This window comes from Aotus nancymaae, unplaced genomic scaffold (genome assembly GCF_030222135.1).
Source record: "Aotus nancymaae isolate 86718 unplaced genomic scaffold, 86718_ANA_hifiasm-v0.15.2.pri h1tg000012l, whole genome shotgun sequence".
NCBI classification, from domain to species: Eukaryota; Metazoa; Chordata; class Mammalia; order Primates; family Aotidae; genus Aotus; species Aotus nancymaae.
Window position 1 is genome coordinate 34,038,341 of NW_026988423.1, and position 14,162 is coordinate 34,052,502.

Below are 14,162 nucleotides of genomic sequence, written 5' to 3' on the forward strand. Positions count from 1 at the left end.
GAGGAGAAGTTAGGGGTTGGAAAGTAGAAAACACACTTTCCAACTTATAGGGAGCTGTAAGTTACTGAATTCTCTGTTCTTGGTTTGGGAAGTGGATTCTAAGTGTTTATTATATTATTTAGTGTATATACATAAAGAAAAAGGAAAGATGGCTTCCAATGGATCAGTGGGGAGAATGTGCCATGAATGATTGTGATTAATCCAATTCTGTGAACCAGAGAGCCAATCAGTTAATAAATAAGAAACCCCAGTTCCATCACATGCTAATTTTATGAAATTTTCTTGACTATGGGGAAATAATAACTATGGACTATTATAAGGATTAATTGAGAGATAAATGGGAGCTATTTTATATCAGCTTTATTGGGATATAATTCACATTCCATACAGTTCACCCAAAGTTTATATAATTCAGTGGTTTTTCATGTCTAGTTGTGCAACCATTACCACAATCAATTTTAGAACATTTTCATCACCCCACAAAGAAGCCCTGTACCCATCAGGAGTCATTTCCTTTCCTATGCTCCCTTATCCCCAACCACCAATCTATGTCTTTATAGATTTGCCTACTCTGCATACTTCATATAAATGGAATCAGAATATGTGATTTTTTTGTGATGGGAGCTAATATTTTTATTATCTTTTCCTATGGCAGAAGTTACTAGAGTATGGTGGTATGAATCTCTACTGGCCTACAAATATCTGTGGCTTTGCTGCCCATATAAATGTTAGCTGTAGTTATAACCATCAAAATCATTACTGAATGATTAAGCATGGTCGATCTTCTGGACACTGCAATAATACATTGTCTTATTTACACAAGTCTAACAAACAATCAAGCAGGCATAGAGAAGCCAGACAACTTGGTCAAGGTCATATGGATAGTTATGGGTTCAAAACAGGGGTTTTGAATTGAGGTATGTCTGAATTGAGAGCCCAGGATCTTAATCACTACCCAATAAGGTCTCATACGATGAAAAGCTATTCCCATTTTTTCTATGGAGGAGGAGTGGTAATTAGTTTAATTTTTATATGATTTTTTTTTTTGTTCTGTCAAAGTAAATTAGCAGTTTTCATTGCAATCAAGTAGGGTTAATGGCTTGAGTTAGTCTTTGCCTGGCTAAAGCTATCCAACATATAATCATTTTTTTCCTAGAAAAATTTACCTGTGGGAAGAGTAGCAATGATCACTCGAGAAATGTGCCAATGAATGAGTAGCGGATTGTTGACTTAAGGGTTAGTAAAACATAAAGAGCTCCCTAAGTCCTTAATTATTGATGTTCAGTTGAGGATGCACCTGCCTGCTCTGAGGTTCCTGTGGGTATAAGGTCAGAGTAACAGGAGCTGTTATTTTATGGGCATTGGGACAGACTTTCTCCGAGTGTCTAGCAGTGGTCACTGCATATGGGAAATAAATGAGAAATAACAAAGACGTGAGGTTGGGGAAACAGTTAAACCTAATTTGATTTAGTTTAACACATGGAGATTTCAGAATTTCTATAAAGGAGGGGTCAGTGTTTTTCTTGGAAGAGGGCGCTCAGGAGGGTAATTTTGTGCTGGTTTTACAGAGCAGAGAACTCTGTTTTGTTGATTATACGTTTGCTTGGAAGAGGGTTGTTGCTCTTGGAACGTATACATTCCTACAGAAAGACATAAAATTCATGGCCCCTTCTTCCCTATTTAGCCTCGAGGGAGCTTAAGAGACCTGATTAAGAAAGGAAAGTCATCAAACTTTCTTGGACAGCTCAGAAATCCCTGGGGTTGAGTTGAGTTTTAGGTGAAGGGTTCACATTGGTGTTAAACCAGTTTGCCCCATCTCATCACTGTCCACATTTGACAAGACTGCTGTTTGCACTACACTCACACTGACAGCCAGGACACAAGTATTCATGCTTGAGACCCAAAAAGAAAAACACCTGGCTATGAATACCTGCAACTATACAGTTTATTTTTATTAAATAACTGCATAGTCTTTTTCCAGGAGAGCAAGAACTTCCAATGGAGCCCAGGCTCTAAGGGCATACCTCTCTGCCGTTGTCTCCTGACCTCCTTCCCACCATCTGACAAGGGGCTTCAAGGTTTTTCCTCTTTTCTGACCACGTAGGATTCCTTCCTCTTTTCTCTGCCCCCATCCCTCCAATGCAAAAAGGCAAAATAAGGCATAGAGTTTTGTGCCAACTTCATCCCTAAGTGGTACAGTGATTCTCAGTCTGCCCCAAAAGCCAATTACAGGGAAGAAGGGCCTGAATTCTTACTTAATCGGGGAAATATTCCTTCCACTCTGAGAAAAAATAAAATCACCTTAATAGGGGAGAAAAATCTTTGTAAGTTGGCTAGTCCCTGACAATAAGAGAAAATCACTAGTGGCTGGTGTGTATCTACGTCTGTGGAAAGCCTAAACTGCCTCAGTTTACACCCAGAGTAGGATAGGCTGGTGATTGGACTTAAAGTCATAAAGATGAGGGACATGAAAGAGCTATGTTAAATCTGGGACGACCCAGATTCTTCCTGAAACTCACTAGAACATAAGCTCCATCAAACCAGGGATTTTTGTTGCTTGGAACTTCCAAGGCTCTCAATAAATTATTAAATGAATGTGTGAAAGCCAAAGTGGATGGATGATGTGGGTCACTGACAAGCCCGTCTCCATCTGTGGATAGAATTTCCAGCAAAAGGAAGAGCGGGGAGGTCAGCCCCTCTCACCTCCACCCCTAGGAATGTTGCTATGGCCATCACACCAGCACCAACCCCTCTGCATTCCCTAGCAGTATTGCTAATAATACTAATCATTCTATGCCAGGTGATTGTCACTCATATTTAAGCTAAACGTCACAATAACACTGTGAGGTAGGTGTTAGCATTCTCATTTTATAGATAAGGAAAACAAAGTTCACAGAGGTTAAGCAACTTGCTCATTGTCTCACAGTTAAACAGCCAAGTAAGAATTTTAATATAGACCTCACTGATGTCAAAGCTCACTATGTTTTTTACTATATTATCAGGATGTAAAGGGGAGGGTGATGTCTACTTATCTGTTACAATGCAGAGGTTCTAAAAGGACAACATGTGCCTGCTATAAGGGAAAAGTCATCCCCAGTCAACTCCAACACAAGTCAACCATTTCCATCTTAATGTTATTATTTAGAGGATTGATGTTATTGGTTACTATTGTGTCCTATTAGAATTCAACTAAAGTTTGTAATACGTTTGGATGGGTTCTCACTGATTTATATATAGTGCGAGGCATAGATACCTCATCTTCTCCAAGAATGAAAGTCATGTCTTTTAAAAGATGCAGGCTCTATTATACTTAGAAAAACATTAGCCATTGTTTGAATATTCACAGAAAGATCAAGGAGCTGGCACTAATCTCCAGAGACTTAAAGACTATTTAAATAGTTCCTTGATGCAACATTCTTATTGGTTGCATATTGTAAACAATTGTGAACCTATTGTGCCTACCATAGAAGTGATGTCACTTCACCATCAAATTACAGGATTACATTATAACACACAAATGAGGCATTCTCAATGACTTATGTAGCCAAATGCCAGACTTCTAGAAAAGAGCTGACATGGCACTATAGATAGGCATCTTATATGATATGGCTAGGAGTCTCAGTCTGCTAAATTCCAGAGAGTCTAGAAGTCTACAGAAGATACTGAAGTAAAAATGGCCACATCTGTCAGCAATGAGTAAGGTCAGAGGGCAGAACTAGGATGGGGACTCATGGAAAAGGAGAGAAAAGGAAAACCAACTTTTCTCAATCTCCTCTTCTAGCCGTGGGCTAAGCTCTCAAAATATGTGCCAATGGTCTCCATAGTTTCTTAAGTAACCAATTAACAAGTCAAGTCAATTTTTAAACAACCGACTTGCACATTTTTCTCTCTCTCTCTCTCTCATCACCTTTCCAGCAAAATTCCTCAAAAGAGTTGTTGATATGAACTATCTCTCATTTCTCTTCTCTGGTTCTCTCTAGAACCTCTCAAACTGCTTTTGACAAGGCCACCAGTGAGCTCTGTGTTACCAAATGCTGTGGTCGGTTCTCCAATTCTTGACCTTTCAGCCACGCTTGACGGACAATCACACTGTCCTTGGATGGAATGCTGGAATTTGGGGCTATTTCATTCACTATTGTATTCCAACTTCTGGAATAGTGCCTAGTGCATAGTAGGTGCTTCATAAATACTGAATAGATGGTTCACTTCCTGGAGAAGGTGAATCGTAAAGAATAGGTAAGAACTAATCAGACAGGTGAGGATGGAAGAGAATTCTGGCAAGAAATAGAAGCTCAAAGCCACAAAGGCATGAGAGGACTTGGCAGATTCAGTGACATCCAAGTAGTTCTGAATGGTTCTGAAGGATGCTCTCCATTAATTCCCATGTCCATTCAGGGCTCTCTTGCAAAGTGGGGTCCCTTCATGCCTAGGGTGATTAGGCCATTTTCTGGTTTGCTTTAGGAAGAAGCTCTTGGAGCCTGAGAATCATTGCCTTCCCCTTCTCAGCTCAGGTTCTCTCACCTGAGGAGCAACAACTGCAGGTAAGGGCCATGGGAAGGGAGGGCGCGAAGAGAGAAGAGAAGGGACAAGCTCTCAGATTAATCCTGTGGGTTCATCACACCGGAAAGGTGGATCCAGAAAAGCCACGTTTGGCAGGTAACGGGCTCTGCCTGTGTGACTCAGCAGCCTCTAGCGTGGCATCCAAGCTGAGCTGGTTGAAGTAAGCCTCGTTCCCCAAGGCCTGTTGAGTGAGCTTGTAAAGGGCTTGCTGAAATGCATTGCAAAACCATTCACTGTCCCAGCAAGATGCTTTAAAACCAGGCTCAGAACTAATCCAAAAAGAGGGAGTCTTGATCCAAGTTCACAATGCATGTGAGTAAGTCACCCAGCATCTGCCAGCAGGCCTTAGTTCCACGTAAACTGGGAAATCAAGTTTGCAGCCCATTAATAAAGGCTCCCAAAGACTCCAGGATTGAGATCCTCAGCCTCCACAACAGGGCCGCTTCACGCACCTCTTGCTTCCCTTGCCAAAGCATCCCAGAGTGTCTTCCCAGGATGGACAATTTATCCCACTCGGTAGATGAGGCCCAGAGAAGCTAAGTCCTGCCTGCAACCACCCAAGTCAGTTCCTGAGGTCAGAATTGAGACCTAGACCTGCCAGCCCTGATGTGGCCATTGGATGGCATCCTCTGAGGGACTCCAGAGGACAGCAGAGGCCACGGGGCAAGCCTTCTTGCATGGAAACTGGCAGGCAAAGGGGATGGGCAGGTGTGGGGGTGGAGCACAGAGAACCTCTTAGCACAGCAGAAAGAATAACTCGAAGCACATGTCCTACCTTAGGTGTGTCAATGGTATTTTCCTTGTAAATAAAGGACATCAGTGCTGAGATTAGTAGTTGTATAATCATAGAAGGTTGAACTGGAAGGGCCCCTGGGAGAGCATCATTCCAATTTCTTTTGTTTCTTGGTGAGAAAGCAGAGATCCAGAAGGTCCATTTTAGTTGCCCAAGGTCGCACAGTTGGTTTATGCTGGCACGAGCCAGGTTTGCATCTTCAGCACTGATCCTGTGCACTTTGCAAATGCCAGTCGTTTTCATAATTCTCTGTTTTTTGACATCACCTTGAAACCAAGTCAATCGCCCCCTCTAAAACTTTAGGTAGCTCCTCCTCTCTGCTCTTCTGACCTCTGAACTGAAACTACAGAAAGACATCACAGTCAAAGGGTGGGTGTGCACTGCTCAGCACTGTAATTGAAGACTTAAAACTTCTCGACTCTTTTACTGATTTTGTCTTGGATCCAAAACTAACACAGCCATGAAAAGAAGTGCTGGGAAACCTCTGAGACACTCTTGGAGAGGCAGCTTCTGGGAGCTGGTGAGCCTGGTTTCACTGACCAGGTCAGGCCTACTCTAGGGCATGTGTGTGAGGGAAACGTGTTTGGAGCTGTGTTCTCAGGCTACATGCCTGGGCCTTCCATTCCACTGAGTGATGATCATGACTCTCGGCAGAGGCAGCAGCTGCCAGCGGGAGGCTCTCCCATCACTCACTTACCCACCAGGTGTTCTTCCCAGCCACCACAGCAGCTTGGCAGGGAGTGCCACTGCAGGGGTGCTGATGGGCAAGGCGGTGCATCGCTTGCTCCTCTACCATCCAGGCGTCAACAGATGGGATATGGATCTGCCCCTCCCTTAATAAATAAATAGAACTTTTATAGGCTGAGTAATCCCACATAGGATAAGCCAGACTGCCAGTTACCCCAGGTTTTCCAGCCAGGATCGACCTCTTTAGTCCTGGATCACAGAGCCCATCAGAATTCTTGTATGAAGTGGTATTTCCAGAATGCTGGTCATCCACTAGGTAGCTGTGAGGCTGCGTGTCCCCCACACTGGAGTTGCAGGGAGCCAAGTATTCCTGGAGTTCCCTTTGGCAAATGTCCCATCCCAGTTCCCACAATCCGTGTTCATGGTTCTGTGCAGATGCAATCAATTCCTCCCAGTCAGCCCCAGGAAAGAGTGAAACAGCTGATGAGACAACTTAAGGAAGGGACACTCTGTCTTGAAGGGAAAGACATCTGCCCCAAACCTTTTCATTCTTTTCCTAGTGCTTTCTGACCTCAGTGGAATGGGCAGAAAGACGAACTCTTGGGTCGTTTTCACCTTTCTGCTGATTGGCTTCCAATGCCAGGCCTTTAATGAAGGGGATAGTCTGGCTGGTTCCTGACAAGTAAAAAGGGGATGCTGGCAAGGTGGACAGAGACCAGACTGGAAGTTGAGTTCTGGAGTTCCACAGTCACCTAGGATAAAGCTCTTAGTGTTCATATAGTAAGAGCAGCAGCCTAGGAGTCAAAAGTCCTGGGGTTTGAGATGCTTGCTTAGGTGTCACTTAACTTTCCCAAACCTCAGTTTCTTCAGCTATAAAATGGGGATAGTAATACCTTCCCTGCTCACCCCACCTAATTATGAGCTAGAATAAATGAAAGCTTTTGGAAAGCCAGTGAGTACTTCCCAGAAATAAGTTTTCACTCTGCCCTTGTTCTTTGGGTATTTTGTTTGTTTGTTTGTTTGTCTGTTTGTTTGTTTTGGAGACAGAGTCTTACTCTGTCACCCAGGCTCACTGCAACCTCCACTTCCGGGTTCAAGCAATTCTCCTGCCTCAGCCTCCCGAGTAGCTGGGACTACAGGCATGCACCACCACGCCCGGCTAATTTTTTGTATTTTAGTAGAGACAGAGTTTCACCACGTGCCCAGGCTGGCTGGTCTTGAATCCCTTAGCTCAGGCAATTTGCCCACCTCAGCCTCCCAAAGTGCTAGAATTACAGGTGTGAACCACTGCACCTGGCCCACTTTGCCCTTGTGAGCAGTCACGGTGTTCCCACCTACTGGCTGAGTTAGCCAGCTTGGACCATTGCTGAGTGAGGGGTGGGCTCCCATATGAAGGTGGACAATGTAGGTGAGGCCCCGGGGTTATCGTTTGCTCCCCTCCCTTCTGTAAATCGTCTACAGGCACTGCTCAAAGAAGAAAGGGACACCATCCCTAGTTTCAAGGAGGAACTAGTCCCGCCCCTGATGGCCGTGGCTGATCGACAGGGAAGTAAACTTGGACTGAGAAAACACAAACTGTCTCGGCCTGCAACATACATCCCATTAATAAACCTGTTGATAAACTCTAACATCGATAAGAGATCTGTCTGGACCTTTCAGGTCTGAACAGACAGGGCAGCTGCTGAGAACCTGTGGAAACCGACAATCCAATTCCTCTCTGTGGTCTGAAGTTTCCCTCTTCTCACAGCATCACCAGTGCAGGCATCTTTGACTCACACAAGACCGTTTTTTTAGCACAGGGTCACATTGAGGTCAACCGTCAATCCCCAATGCTGCAGAAACTCACCTCTGACTGTGAACCTCCAGGTGGTTTTTTTTTTTTTTCCCCTAATCTACCAAGCAATGAATTGGCACTTTTCACCGAGGAATGACTACTGGGCCCTTTAGAGCTGCTTTAAGCTCCATGACTTAATGACTCTCCCGTTTAATGGAAGCAAAAGCTGTTTAAGTGGTCACAGCTGCCAGGAACTTTGCTAAAAGAATGAAACTTTCTGAGCAGGTTGGGCAGTAGCAGCGCTAATCTCCGAGCCCCCAGCCCCTCACCCGCCCTTATCTCAGGCTTGTTTTGACAGCACCCGAAGCTGGTCCCACCAGAAGAGCAGCAACCTCGCTCCTTTCCCTTTTCACATCTTCTGCGGCAGCCCGTGGTTTGCTGCAGGGGGAAGGAAGAAACAATCAAGCATTGTCTTGTCGAAGACCGGTGTGTCAGGGCTTCATGGAATAAATATTATTTGCCTGGGAGGGGAGCTGGCTGGAAGACAGCTCACCGTGTCAGGTGCGGGCTGGGGCAGGGGGGCGGGAGGGCGATGATGTTTGGGTTCGGTTTTATTATTAGTTTAATCTTTTTCTCTCTACTGCTGTGAATTCTGCACCCTCCCCCACCCCCCGCCAAACAGGCCATTAAGCACAAAGCTTGTGTCTTACCCCACCTCTGCCAAGAAGAAACAAAAGAGATTTTCCAAAGCATGTGCCCTTGTGTCACTGAGGCTCCTCAGTCACTCCCTGTCCAGTTGTGCGTGGCAAAGGGTGCACATTGCGGGACCCTCACAGGGTGAAGGCTCCCCTGGGAGCCCTCCACCTGCACCTGTAGATGTCTTATCTGATGGGGTTCACAGCTCTGTCCTTTTGTTCCTCGGACAAATACTGAAAGGATAGTAGGCTCCTTTGTAGGTCTGGGGAAACTGAACACTCCCCACCCCAGTATCCCAGTTAGCACTTAATGAGTTCTTACTGTATGCAGGTCACTAACGGCTCTAGCCTGCTGCATTTCACAATTCCTTCAAGCCTTTTGCTCAGGAAAGCCGCACATCTCTCCAGAATAAAGAACGAAAGACCAATGACTAAGAGACAGACACTTGAAGGATTGCCTCATAAAGGTCGAGCCCTCCTCATCTCAGGAGAATGAGAATGTTTTCCTGTAAGGAAAACAAGAGCCTTGTAGCCTTTCCACAGCCACAGAGCAGTGGAGTAGTGAAAGGGTGCCTCCACTGTGCAATCAAAAGTTCTCTTTCTGGCCAGGCACGGTCGCTCACACCTGTAATACCAAAACTTTGGGAAGCCAAGGCAGGAGGATCACTTGAGCCCAGGAGTTCAAAACCAGCCTGGGCAATATGATGAGCCCCCCAACTCTACAGAAAAGTTCAAAAACTACTCAGGCATTGTGGCATGCACCTGTAGTCCCAGCTACTCAGGAGGCTGAGGTGGGAGGATTGCTTGAGCCCAGGAGGTTGAAGCTACAGGTGAGCCATGTTCTCTCCACTGTATTCCAGCCTGGGCAACAGAATGAGACTGTATCCCCCCAACCCTCAAAAAAGCGTTTAACCATAAACCTTTCCCTCATCACTAAATCCATTCTGGGTATAAGCTGCCTACCCAATGGCTGTAGTAATAGTTGTTAATGATTGAGAATGTACAGTACGTCGGGCACGTGCTAAGGGCTTTCCATATATCATCTCACCATGTGGCAAGCCTGAAGAAAGCTTGGAGAAAGTGAGGAACTGCCCGAAGTCACACAGGTCCTCAGAAGGCTTCCTGAGAATGGCACCACGGCCTTGGCTTTACAGGCATGGCACTGGAGGCAACTTCACGTGCTGGGGATGCTGTGTTCCCAGAAGGCACAGACCCTATCTGTGTACTTTTCTTAATTATTTTTTGTATACAAAATAATTCAGTGCTGTGCTCAGTGCCATGAACAATTAAGGATTTCACACATGCTTTTTGAGGATAATAATGATCTCACCATCCCAGCCAGTGAAATAAACATTGCCTCCCTTCTCTCAAAGAAAAACAAAGAGCCACAGCAGGCCAAGCCACCCCGGGCACACTGCAGGGTGTGTAGAGATGGCACCAGCAGGTGCGTTCTGCAGACCTGGCTTTGGATCCGGCCTGGTCATCCACTCTCTGGGCCCCTGGAATGCACCAGCTGACCTCTCCAAGGCCAAGTTTCCCCAAACATGGGAGAAAGTCACAGCACCTACCTTCTAGGTAATTGTAAAAACGAAGTGAGAAAATGCCCACGGTGTTCCCAGCAGCACTACCTGGTGGAAGGCAGGTGTTCCATGTCAGTCTCCTTACTCAGCACCCAGGCATCTTCTTCCTCTTATGGAACTCTCAGCATTCAAGAGCCCCTTCAGTAAGACCTGGAATGCAGTTTGTTGACCAAAGGAGTGCTGGCAGGGAGTGAGGATCTTCACTTGGGTGGCCGTATCTCCTATGTCTGCTCTTGGTCCCCCTCTGCCTTGGGGACACTCCCACCAATACATGCCACTGGCACCACACTCTGCTGACCATCATGCACTGCTGTTCTTACCTAAAAAGTCCAGACTTCGATATCCTGTTGTCCTTCAATATCCTGTTGGTCTCACGGCTGAGACCAGGCTGGAGCTTTTAAACAAGAGGTAACTCATGAGAATAACGTCTAAGTAACTCTTAAGTTTACTGCTGCATCCTGTGGCCCACAGGCTCTCCGCCCAGCTCCACTTGTCTGCAAAGCTATCCTCCAGCCTGTCGAGAGTGCACAAGGTCTGGGCTGGAAAGACAGAGGCCAAGGAGCTAGATGTCTCTCTCCCACCCACGACCTACTTTCTGAGATCTTACCAAATTGAAGACAGGCCTTCTTCCCAAGGGATACCAGGAGTCAGAGTTCCTTTCAGTGGGCCTTGCCTCATTATATTCAGGAGTGTGGCCCACCAGATAAATGTGTCAATTCAACAATAACTCCTGCTTCTATACACGCAATGCTCCCTGGAACAGCAGGGAAAGGGAAGAGGAGGGGAATTTTATTACAAGTGCTTTGTATTTACGCTGTCTCATTAGATGCTCCCAACAGGCCTATCAGATATTTTAGGACCATCATTCCTAATTTGCAGATAACAAAATTTGGCCTTGGAGAGGTTCAGGGAATGACCAAGCTAAGCGCAGTTCTCCTATCTCCCTCCCTTGAGTCCAGGATACCAACCTAGTCACTGAATCTTCCCCAAGAACAAGCCTGGGGCCAGGGTGAGAAAGGGGCTTCCTGGAAGTGCTGAGGTAAGTCGGCACTGGATGCAGCCACAGGCAAGGCGCCATGGCGGCTGTCCCTCTCTCTGCCAGGTTGTAGGTCAGGACACCTGGTTCAAGTCCAGGCTTTGCCACTTGGAAGGCTGTATGGTCTGAAATCATTATTCTCAGTGCTTCAATTTCTGCATCTGTAAAATGGTAAGGAACAAACCAATTAATAGCATAAAGCCCTTAGGGCCCTTGGTGCCTAGAACACGTATTTAATAAATATCAACATTTTTATTAACATTGTTATTGGTACTTGGTACTGTTATTCCCTTTCAAAGTCTTGCAAGAAATAAATGGGATGACTGATGCAAAAACATGTTATAAGCTGCAGAGGTAAGAAATGACCACTCCTGTATGCTGAGACGGTAACAGGAGAAAGAACTTGGTCTTAGATTATGTCATCAAACAGCCTCAAACTTTCAGTAGAAAGCACAGAAATACTCCAAAAAGCAATCATCTGCCTTGTGGTTTTCAACTTTAGACCAGATGGTTTGTTATGTACATAACTATTTGCATTTCACTTATCCTCAATCATCACATACCTGGGAGGGAAGGAGGCTGCGTGGAGCCCCCGGAGCCCCAGCCCCACGTGGTTACGCCTCCCCGCGCTTCTGGTCAAAGTAGCATTTCCTGGTCTAAGTAGTCCTTGGGTGCCTTAGTGTGAACAGAGCATATTATTAAGCTCTGTCTCCCTTTCTCAGCTAGCTCAGGTGCAATCCTTCTTGACAGTCTGGAGGAACCAGGCAGGCTGGCCACCCAGTAAGGGGAAGTTGCTGCTAGCAGATTAATGGCTGAAAGCCCAATAGTACCACCCCTCACTGTCTTGTAGCAAAGACTCCTTGGCTCATGTTTAGAATGTGTCTGATTAATTAGCCAAACGAGAGTCACTGAGCGCAACTTTATGGCAGCACTCGGCTGGAAATAGTGGGGTATCTAGGGGAAGTGTCCATGCTTGGTCCCTGCCCTTACAGAGATCAGTCTGGCTGATGGAATGAGATTAATGAAATGGAAACAATGAGCAAATCATAAAAGACAGTACCGTCATGAAGGGTTGGATTTTATGGCACAGAATGCAGTTGTTAGAGGAGAGAGAGACGGCCAAAAGCTAGAGTGGGCAGGGAAAGGTTCCTGTGTGAAGAGATTTGTTAGCTGGGTCTTTCAGGTGTGTAGGAGTTGAAATGGTGGGAGGGAGAGGCATTCCAAGTTGGGGAAGCTACGTGAGAGAATCTAGGAGACAGAAAAGAACAAGGGCTGTTTATAAGGCAGAGGCTAAACTGGCATGGCTGGAGTAGAAGGAGGGCATCCTAATTTCCAGCCTTATCCACTGCTTTGCAAGAACCAGGAAAATGAATTCCAATTGGCCATTGAATTGGAAAATGAATTTCAATTGGCCATTACCCTAGTTGAGGGTAATGTTACCCATCCTATTCTGCCTCCCACATTTACAGCTATACAGGAACAACTGTCTGAAACTCAGTCTCCCCACCTGTAAAATGGGATAGTGATATGTGTCTAGCAGTTCCAGTGAGAATTAAAAGGGATAGGCTCCCAGGGGCAAGTGCTCACAGACAAGGAATAGGGCGATTCTCCCTTCACACTCCACAGAGAAGAAAGGTCCTCCAGCTCTCCCAGGAGACAGAGTCCAGCTCTCCTTCCAGACAGCCTTAGAGTTGCTTCGTTTCTCCACTTCTTCAACGAAGTTGTGGGCAGAGGATAAATGCAGAGTTCTCTTGTACCGGCCAAGGAGAGAGAACAAGACCCTATGAGCCTCTTGCTGTTGACATTGATCCACAGGGGGTGCAAGATGGGACAGAGACAGGTGCATCTGCCGGGAAAGCCTACCTGTACCCGACCTGTGGGGTCCTAACAAACACCCTCCCAGCCACAGGGGCTCTGCAGAGCTCAGCCAGCTGTCCTATGGGGTTGGGGACCCTCCTCCTGCCCTGCCACTTTCTCTTTCTCCTGAAGAGGACAGGCAGGTGGGCATGGCCACAGGAGAACCTCTCAAAGGTGCTGACTGGCCCAGGGAAACAAAGGTGGCCTGGTAGGGAGTTGCCCGAGACTGAGAGCGTGGGGGAAGTTGAGCGGGAGGAGGAAAGCGTGTGCTGTAGGGCGCGCAGTCTCGAGTTAGGGAAAGCATTGTGAGGAGAAGCGTGGGAAACCGTTGCTAGGTTTGGAAACAAACAAACAGCAGACTGAAAATGTTTCGGAAGGAAGGAGTGTCTAATCAATCAGCCCCGAGGGACAGGTCCGCACCGCCTGACCGTGCTCCTCAGCCTGGTTTCAGGCCACCGAGTCCAAGTTTCTGCCACAGTTCCAGGGCCGAGGCTGTTTCCAAAGAGCCCTGTAATTGTTTTCCACCTGTGCCTCACCCAAACAGCACGGCTGGCGCAGGCGAACACCTTCCTTCTCTTCTCCCTCCAGGCTGGGCCCCAGAAATAATTAGAGGAGGGAGGAATCAGTCCACCGAGGCCGTGCCTGGGAGAAGAAGTCTGGGTGGGTCTGTATGGCTAAGAGGCGAAGGTGGGTGGCAGGTGTGGGCCAGGGGATCCTGGAGGGGTTGATACCGACCGCTGCACCGCAAGCCCGGGAGGGAGAGCCCTGCTGTGCCCCGGGAGGGAACGTGAGCAGGTGTAACCACGCAGAGCTGGGGCTCCGGGGGCTCCACACAGCCTCCTTCCCTCCTAGGTGAGTCGCCCAGCTGCGCCCCGCCGACTGCGCGGGCCTGAGACGCTGGTGGCTGCCCGGGGTTGGCCTGCTCCTCGCGCACGTGTTCAGGTCCATCCGGGAGCCACCGGCGCTGCGCCTCTGCTTCAGATGCTTGGCTAGAGAAAGGGTTGCTTGACGCGGCGCGTGGGTAAGTGCATGTAAGTGCACACATATGTGAGCGCGCGTGTGTCTGCGCGTGTGCATGTCCACGGGAACCAGAAGGGGTACCCTCATTCTAAGCCCCCAGGGGACTGCCTGAAGCTGCTGGATAGAAACTCCCCTAGAATATAAGCTTTGTGCGGGAAGG

At 47.1% G+C, this 14,162-nt stretch overlaps 1 long non-coding RNA gene across 1 annotated transcript; it reads right to left on the reverse strand.

The window, feature by feature from the left end:
• Nucleotides 1-7,928: 7,928 nt before the first annotated feature.
• On the reverse strand, nt 7,929-12,882 carry LOC105734230 (uncharacterized). The gene is made up of 4 exons (XR_001111449.2): nt 12,633-12,882; nt 11,058-11,286; nt 10,078-10,239; nt 7,929-8,252 (listed from the first exon to the last, which is right to left on the reverse strand). It is a non-coding gene; the product is annotated as an uncharacterized LOC105734230 (long non-coding RNA).
• Nucleotides 12,883-14,162: the final 1,280 nt, after the last annotated feature.